This window comes from Colobus angolensis, unplaced genomic scaffold, assembly GCF_000951035.1.
Source record: "Colobus angolensis palliatus isolate OR3802 unplaced genomic scaffold, Cang.pa_1.0 Scaffold164, whole genome shotgun sequence".
In the NCBI taxonomy this organism is placed as follows: Eukaryota; Metazoa; Chordata; class Mammalia; order Primates; family Cercopithecidae; genus Colobus; species Colobus angolensis.
The window spans coordinates 5,210,416-5,220,718 of NW_012114755.1; positions in this window are offsets into that span (position 1 = coordinate 5,210,416).

The following is a 10,303-nucleotide window of genomic DNA, read 5'->3' on the forward strand; positions in this document are numbered from 1 at the left end:
AAAGAAATAGTTAAATCTCTGATTAGATTTACTATGGTAGGGACAGGGAAGAGTTGAGAAGGCACATGTAGTTGTCATCAGAAAAAGAAAAAGAAATAACATCAGAAAAAATGCTACAGTAAAAAAAAGTCTATTACGAAGTCCTATAAACCATTAAATTAAACATTTAGATAAAATGAGCCTACATTAAAAATATTATCTAAGTATTTTATATTTTCTTAAAATGTAGAATTCATGTTAATATTATTTTAAAAGCTAAAACCAACTGTAGGCCTACTTGGTTTCATTAGGAAACTCTCCCAAGCATTCAAGAGAGAAATAATTTTAATCATATATAAATTCTTTTAAAAAAATCCCAGAAAATGTGTGAGACTAGTATAATGACATTGAAACCCAACAATGACATTACAAAAATTTAAAGGGCCATGCTCATTCGTAACCAACTGTAAACATAACTTCAGCCTATTGAATCCGGAAATATGTGAAAATCATAGTACATCATATCTAAGATTAATTACTCAAGAATGAAACACATTTAACTGCAACAGATTTATATAAATAATTATATTTACAGATTAAAGGAGGAAAACTTAGATACAGAAAGAGCATTTGATAAATCCAGCATCCCTTTATAATTAAAAACCCTCAATAAAAATAGGCATAGTAGTGACTTAGCTCAAAGTAATAAAAGCCATCTACTTAAAAACCACAGCCAACATTATATTGAATGGGGAAAAGTTGAAAGCATTCTCCCTGATAACTGGAACAGGCAAGGATGCCCACTTTCACCACTTCTGTTCAACATAGTACTGGAAGACCTGGCCAGAGCAATCAGCCAAGAGAAAGAAATAAAGGGCATCCAAACTGGAAAAGAGGAAGTCAAACTGTCACTATTCACTGATGATATGATCGTATACCTAGAAAACCCTAAAGACTCATCCATATAGCTCCTAGATCCAAAAAATGAATTCAGTAAAATCTCAGGGTACAAAATCCAGGTACAAAAATCAGTATCACTGCTATACACCAACAATGACCAAGCTGCAAAAAACATCAAGAACTCAATCCCTTCTATAACAGCTGCAAACAAAACAAAACAAAACAAAACAACAACAACAACAAAAAACTTAGGAATATACTTAACCAAAAATGTGAAAGATGTCTACAAGAAAAATTACAAAACACTGTTAAAATAAACCATAGGACACAAACAAATGGAAACACATCCCATGCTCCTGGATGGGAAGAATCAATATTGTGAAAATGACGACACTGCCAAAAGCAATCTACATTTTCAATGCAGTTCCCATCAAAATACCACCATTATTCTTCATAGAACCAGAAAAAGCAATCCTAAAATTCATATGGAATCAAAAAAGAGCCCACATACCCGAAGAAATACTAAAGTAAAAAGAACAAATCTGGAGGCATCACATTACATGACTCAGTATTATACTACAAGGCTGTAGTTACCAAAACAGCATGGCACTGGTATAAAAATAGGCATGTAGACCAAGGGAACAGAATAGAGAACCCAGACCTAAAGCCAAGTACTTACAGACCTAAAGCCAAGTATCTTGGACAAAGGACACAAAAGCATAAACTGGGGAAAGGACACATTATTCAATAAATGGTGCTGGGATAACTGGCAAGTTAGATATAGAAGAATGAAACTGAATCCTCATATCTCACCCTATACAAAAATCAACTCAAATGGATAAAAGACTTAAAGCTAAGACCTGGGACCATAAAAATCCTAGAAGATAACATCTGAAAAACTCTTCTAGACATTGACTGAAACAAAGAATTCATGGCTAAGACCCCCAAAGCAAATGCAACAAAAATAAAAATTAAAAAATGAGACCTAACTAAACTAAAAAGCTTTTACACAGCTAAAGAAATAATCCACAGAATAAACAGACAACTCACAGAATAGGAGAAAATATTTGCAAACTATGCATCCAACAAAGGGCTAATATCCAGAATCTACAAGGAACGCAAATAAATCAGCAAGATAAAAACAAATAATCCCATCAAAAAGTGGACTAAGGACATGAATAGACAATTCTCAAAAGAAGATATATAGATGGCCAACATATGAAAAAAATGCTCAATATCACTAATTATCAGGGACATAATTAAAACCACAATGAGATTACTACGTTACTCCTGCAAAATGACCGTAATTAAAATATCAAAAATCAACAGATGTTGGTGTGCATGTGGCGAGAAGGGACATTGCCATCACTGGTGGGAATATAAATTAGTACAACTACTACAGAAAATAGCATGGAGATTCATTAAATAACTAAAAGTAGAACTACCATTCAATCCAGCAATCCCATCACAGGGTATCTACTCAAAGGAAAATAAGTCACTATATGAAAAAGACACATGCACGGGCATGTTGATAGCGGCACAATGCGCAAATAGCAAAGATACGAAACCAACCTAAGTGCACATCAACCAATAAGCAGATAAATAAATTGTGGTATATTATAAACCATGGACTACTACTCAGCCAGAAAAAGAAACAAAATAATGTTTTTGCAGTAACTTGGATGGAGTTGGAGTCCATTATTCTACGTGAAGTAACTCAGGAATGGAAAACCAAATATCACAGGTTCTCATTCACAAGTGGGAGCTAAGCTATGAGGATGCAAAGGCATAAGAATGATATAATGGACTTGGGGGACATGGAGGAGAAGGTTGTCAGAGGGGTGAGGAATAAAAAGCTATATACTGGGTACAGTGTATACTGCTTGGGTGAGAGGTGCACCAAAATCTCAGAAACCACCACAAAAGAACTTATCTATGTAACTATAAACTACCTGTACCTCAAAAACTGTTGAAATAAAAAATAAAGAAAATAAAAAGTAAAAATAAAGGAGAAAAACTATCTTAATAGGGGCACAAAACTTGCTTGAAAATGCAAAAGATTCCTTCATATTAAAAGAAAGTATGAAGCTAAGAATAAAAGGGAATTTCACTAACCTGATAAAGGTTTTTGGTAAAAGTACAGCAGACATAATATTAAAAGGTGAAACACTAAAATTTGTTTCCCTTTGGGACCAGGAACATGGCAATGAGATCTACCATTATCACTTCTATTTAGTTCTATATCTAAAGTCTTAGCCTCAAACTAGGAAGAAAATAATATTAAAGTATAAGAATTAGAAAAAACACATAAATTATCATAAGTTTTTGATATGATTGTGTTCATAGAAAATCCAAAAGGATCTGAAGATAAACTGTTAGAAGATATGAATCATTAAAATGATATTAAAGTATAAGAAATAGAAAAAAATACACAAAATTATTATCAGGCCAGGCATCATGGCCCATACCTATAATCCCAGCACTTTGGGAGACCAAGGTGGATGGATCCCTTGATGCCAGGAATTCGATACCAGACTGGTCAACATGGTGAAACTCCATGTCTACGAAAAATACAAAACTTATCCAGGCATGGTGGTGTACTTCTGTAATCCCAGCTACTTGGGAGGCTGAGGGAGGAGAATCGCTTGAACCTGGGAGGTGGAGGTTGCAGTGAGCTGAGATCACACCACTGCATTCCAGCCTGGGTGACAGAGTGAGACTCTGTTTCGAAGAAATAAAAATAAATAAATTAATTATAATTTTAGTTGATATGATTGTGGTCATGGAAAATCCTAAAGGATCTATAAATTATTTAAAGACATAAATCACTAAATAATTTTTTTTTTTTTTTGGAAATAATGTCACCCAGGCTGAAACGCAGTGGCCTAATCATGGCTCACTGAAGCCTCGAGTAATCCTCCCACCTAAGCCTCCCTGTAGCTGGGACTGCAGATGCACACCACTGTAACCGGTAATTTTTTGTAGAGAAGGAGTTTTGCTATGATGCCCAGACTGGTCTTGAACTCCTGGCTCAAGTAATTTGCTCACTTCAGTCTTCCAAAGCACTGAGATGACAGATGTGAGCCACCATGCCCAGCCAAGCTGTTATAAATTATAATATTAGTGAAATTATTAGTGGTTATTCAGTTTCTGAATATTAAATCAAAATAAAAAATTTTCATCCTACTCTACAACCACAAATACATAATAAATAAATAAAAACAACTTACTGCACCATCAAAACTTATGAATTAGCTAGTAATAAGGCCAACAAAAGTTGTGAAAATTTTCCAGGGGTAATAATACAATTTTACTGAAAAAACAGACTCAAAGTTAGAGATATGGTATGTTCACAGATATAAAGAGCCAATATTTTAATGTCATTGTTTTTGGCCAAATTAGTATAAGAGGTCTATGTTATTCTATTTAGACTCTGCAAATATTTTAGTATATTGGCAAGAAAATTCTAAGTTTTTTGAGTATTTATGAGTCAAAAAATAATAATAAAGTATATGACTCAAGAACATAATAATAAATTTTAGCTAATGAAAACAATAACGTGAGAGCCTTGCTTTCTCAGATTCCATTATTTATTATAAAGCAATAGTGAAAAAGACAATGTGATATTGATAAATAAGCTAGTAGCAAATAGCAAGCCCAGAAATTGACACACTTATATATGGATCCAAATTTTCGCAAAGATGACATTACACAGAAATGGCAAAGATGAACTCTCAACATACAGTGTTGAAGAAATTGGAATTTATATTAAAAAAAACAAAATTGATCTACTACCTTACATCATACACAAAAGCAAATTCCAGATAGATCAAAAAGCAAATGTGACTATATGAGAATGTCTTAATATCTTAGGACACAAGCTGTAAAAACACCACCCATAGAAAAAGAAATGAATACACATGGCCCTATGACATTTAAAATTTTTCTCATTGTAAGACATAACAATGTGAAAAGACAAGTATGATTTGCAAAACATACAATCAGCAAAAGGGCCTGTACTCAAAATTCATAGGCATTTTATAATCCATTAAGAAAAGGAAACCCAAAAGAAAAAGTAACAGCGTTGAACAGGGATTTCACTTATGATGAAAGTCAATGACCTTTACACATATAAAAGGGGACTCAACCTCATTAGTAACCAGAAAATTTCAGATTAAAGCCACATAAAGTGATAACTTTACCCCACCAGATTGGCAAAACTTTACAACCTGACAAATACCAAGAGATGTTTGAAGTTCTGGAAACAATCATACACTCCTGTTGGGAGTCTAAATTTTTATGACTTCATAAAAATTCATTTGGCATTATCTTGTGGTATTCACAATCTATGTATTCAATGATTAAGACATTTTAGTATTAGATATTTATCATAGAGTAATGTGTGCTTATGTAGACCAAAGTATCTGTACAGGAATATTAATAGCAGCATTGCTGGAAATGCAATGAAGGTCCAGCAAGACTAGAGTGGATAAAAAAAAATGTAATACGGTTTTATAAAATGAAATTCTATACATCAACAAAAATGGATGAATGCAGCTGCACACAACATAGTTAAGAACATAAATTTGAACAAAAGAAGACTTAAAATGAAACACACAGAATTATTCCATCTACATAAGGTTCAAAATATGCAAAACTGAAATTACTGTGTGTGTACTGAAATAAAATTATCTGTAAAATCAATATGCATATATACATGCATATATATAAAATCAATATGAATAAATTTAATATATATGTATATTAAAAAACAGGGTCTCACTCTGCTGCACAGGCTAGAGTGCAGTGCCTGCTTTAACGGCTCACTGCAGCCTCAACTTTCCTGGGCTAAGGTGATTCTCTTACATTTGCCTCCCAAGTAACTGGGACTCTGGGCACACACCATCATGGCTGGCTAATTTTTGTACTTTTTGTAGAGACAAGGTCTCCCTATGTTGCCCAGGCTGGTCTTGAACTCCTAGGCTCAAGTGATCCATCTGTCTCAGTCTCCCAAAGTGCTGAGATTACAGGAATTGGCCACCGTAACTGACCCTAATATGCTTATAAATTGAGGGAGGTGATTGTGTTCAGGAAGGGGACTCAGGGACATTAGGGTCTCTAGGATAATTGTGTCATTCTAATCTTGATTTGGTAGTGGTTATTAAAGATATTAATTCTATAATCAACTATACATTTTTATGCTATGATCTCAGTGTAAATTTTTGTTGTAAATAAAGATTGTATTTTATCCTCCCCCAAAATAAATGATGGCTTTGGAGTAATTTACATGTAAATTAAATGTATGCATTACTGCAGTAAAATAAAATAGTTAAAATCTCATAAGGGACAAAACTGAAAGGAAAAATACTTGGTTCTGATTGAGTATAATAAACACGGTAAGATAGGTCTATTCATTGTTCTGTGAAGTCACACAGAGGTGACCAATTATATCTTAACTCTCCCTGAGGCAGGAATCAAAGTATCAAATAGCCTTCTCTTTCTCACATTCCCTATATACCAAGTGCCTCTCTGACCCTTTCATGCAACAAGCTAGGAGAGCGCCTAGTATCTAAATATTATTAGTTTTAGAATAAATATTGCAACTTCTTGACTTCTGAGACGAAAAAAATTATAACTTGGGCCAGTTATAAATCAGGAAATATTAAGAAGGACACATGGTCATATAAACTTAGGTTTTGTCCCTTTTTTTCCTGCTCCATACCTAACCAGGAATAGATTCCATGAACTGGAAATAGAAAAGCAATTGGATAAGAGGCAAGTGCTAGCTGGTCTGCCTATATTCCAAAGATAGCTTGTGAATCTTAGTAAAAAGAGTACTTGTGCCTCCCTGGTCATGTCTGAAACTCTGGCAGTCAGAAGCTTTTCCGATTCCCTTGTGTCACACTAATGTGAAAGCAATAGAGCAGAGATGGCTGCAAGGGCTGATAAAGACAGTGTGAATGTTTGCTCTGTTCTGGATCCACCTGCAGTCCCAAAGCAACACAAAATAGCAACCAATTCTTTCCTTGCCTATGGAAGGGGGCACAGAAGTTAGCTGAAAGAGAAACCCTGCAGGCCAGAAAGAGAACCTGAAATAAAATATAGAACTTTAAAAGAAATAACAAAGGTTGGCCCCTTCTGTGCCTCTGTATCTTCATCTTTGTGCATTGTCTGCTTAAAGGGAACACACTTGAAACAAAATAAGGGCAAATAAAAATCTCAAAAGATCCTAGCATAAAACAGAAATAGGTAAGATTGGAATAGACATCATCCTTTGACATTTGTGTTAGTCTCTCCAGAATTTACTATGCAATGCTGGGAGAAAAGGGGAAAAGATTAGGCTTGGAGAGAGAGAGTGACAGAATTTAAAATATAAATTAATAAAATAGAATTTTAGTGAATCTACTTGGTAGTTAATATTTGACATTTTCTATATCAGGTACAATGGAGGCTTGGAATTAGCAATTAAACTGACATTTAAAACAAAGAGAGTTATACTGTATACACTTGAGCTTGGGGCCATTGAATTTTTAACTTGCAATATGTCCACAATTTCCATCTCACTTTTCAGGATTTTGCAGTGGATCTCAATGGTTGCTCTGAAAGCAATGTTTTTTAAAGGCTGTGATGAAATATCTAACTGAGGTTTCCTCTATAGAGCCAATGTTTACTTGAGCAATCTTAATTCAGAAAAGGTGTGCAAGATGGACTCTAATTTAACAATTTAGACCAAGTCTTTCACTTGGTTGATACATTTACAATATTTTGCAATTTTGGTTTCTCCCACTGCAAAGAAATTCCCTAGCACTTAACCATTTAAATGTTAAGGAAGGTAATTAAGGAATAATTTTCCTGTGGTGATGCTTGTGGTCTTGTCAAATGAATCAGCGGCTAGCATGGCAGTAAAGGTTGCATCCAAACAGAGCATGGTTTACAATAATGGAAGCAGATGGTTTACCGAGTTAGGGAATGAGAACTGATTATTGATTTGCTATCCTTGTAATGACATCAGTGGAGTGATAATGGACTGTACCACTTGGAACAGAGTAAATAGCCATTTTTATATTACTTGCTTTCTTGCAAATTGGCTACTAGCAGTGAGAGTAAAATATATGGCTGTCTCATATCTCGAAGCACTGAACAAATTGCACTAGTGGAACGCTGTGAAGCATGGTAGAACATTTGCTGATATTTACAACTTGAGCTCAGGCTACAAACTCCACATTAAAAAGTTCTCAGTTCTCTCTGTTTATTTTCCACAGTCATTTGGGTATTGCTTCCCTAATTTTTAGCTGCTGCAGTTATTTTAAAATAAGGCATAGTTTTTTACCTCACAACATTGAAGAATACTCTGGGGTTCTTATCAATTTGTCATTTCAGTGAAAAACTATGAGCTATTATCTGGGCTTGTATTTTTTGAAAAAGGAAAATTATCCATAGAAAAATAATAGAAGATTCAAGATACAAGAATATTACTTTAAAATGGTTCTTGAATAAAGACAGTGCTGATTATGGAGCAAAACTTCAATTTTCACTTTGTCTTTCTTAATTATGATTTTCCTCCTACCCCTTCCTTTCATACAGCTGACATTCTGTCAGGAGAAGCTACGTAGATGTACTCATGTCTGAGTTACTCCTCCAACAGCATTTTTCTTTCTTCCTTTGGGAGGTGCTCTGAATCTGCATACATTTTGCCGTTGATTCTATTTGTAAACTGGATAATTTTGTGTGATCTGGACTACACAGTCCACTTGTGCCAAGATAAACAGGTGTCTCCATGGCTGGCATCCACAACTGAAACAGCTAGGAAGGTTATTTTGGATTTTTGAAATATCTTAGCCTCTCACCAGGAGAGTGTATAGTTTACTCCCCAGTTGTGGTAGCTGTATGTTCAGAACAGAGTTCCTGAACACAGTCATACCAACCTGGAGGTCCACTTTGTGTTTTCATATAGATAATCCATGTTGTTGAAAAGAGTAAAGAGATGCCCTTCCTTTCTCCTTGATTCCCCTTGAATACTACTGGATAAATGATTAAAGGTAAAATATGAAGAGAAGAATCCCAAGGCTTTATGCAGGGATTTATGAAGGACAAATTTTCTTACTCTGATTTACTGGTGGTGGCTTCCTGAATTCTTCCATGGAAAAAATATTCTGAAGACACATCTAGCTTCAGTGGGAAAGCAGTGCCATATTGAATAGTGATATCTGCATTGGCATAGAATATAGAATAGTACACATAACATGGTTCCCACTCATGACACAAGAATTTCTTGCATTTGTTTGAAGTATCATTGCTACTGGAGCATTTTCAAATGTTGTATATCATCTAATCAACATTTGAATATAAATCAGATGCTTTTTTTTTTTTAAACATTGGACCACAAGAAGGAGGCTTAAGACCTATTACCAAAGTGATATAGACATTGCTTAGTAGTTTAGAGCTTGCTTATATTCCTTGCAACTCAATATATGCTAGTACAATCAGGCTTTTAATTTGTTCATAAACTTACTATGCATGTTTTGCTTACAGAGGGCCAAATCCCTCAGGCAAACTTGAAATTGAGAAATGCACTGCACATTCAGGTTTATTCTAATGTTTGGTTTCAACAAAGTCCTCTTTCTCTCTCGGGAGTATTATTTTATAGTATTCATTTTTATTTGGAGATCAAGAGCTATTCCTCTGAAACTTTTTATTTTGAATTCTAAATAAAGCTTGTTTATGATGAAAAATGCTTTTAATTAATGTTTATTTTATTACTTTGCCCCATCATGCAAATATTATTGTAAACATCTTCAGCCAGAAATAGTATTCAGCCATACTTGTACAATGAAACCAAAACTATTTCGTAATAAATATATATCTGAATAGGTACACTGGTTTTATAAATGAATATGTTTCTTTTTATAGCTCAGTGGTTCTCAGATGGAGGTGATTTCATCCCTGAGGGAATATGTGCCAAAATCTGAAGACATTTTTGGTTTATACACTAGCACCTGGGGGACTGCTACTGGCCTTTAATGGGTAGAGGCCAAGAATGGTCTCTAAAAACACAGAACAACACTGACAACAAAGAATTACCCAAGATTGAGAGACCTGCTGTAACTCTTGGTATAAAGACTCATCTTGTAAGTTATAGTGCTACACATTTTGACTGCTCTTCTGCTTAATAATCTAATTGAAGAGCACAAATTCTGAAAACAGCCATATATCACTTATGAAATTTGTCATTATAAATTTAGGGTTTCAATAATCATTATAGTGAATATTTATTAAAATAGACTAAAATGTGACAAATAAACCCTTAAGAAATTTTCAGGATGAAATAATAGAATATGTTTTCTAATCACAGTGAAATGAAACTAGAAATTAATGAGAAAAAAGTTTCAAAGTTTAAAACTAAAACAAAAATACTTGAGGGGGC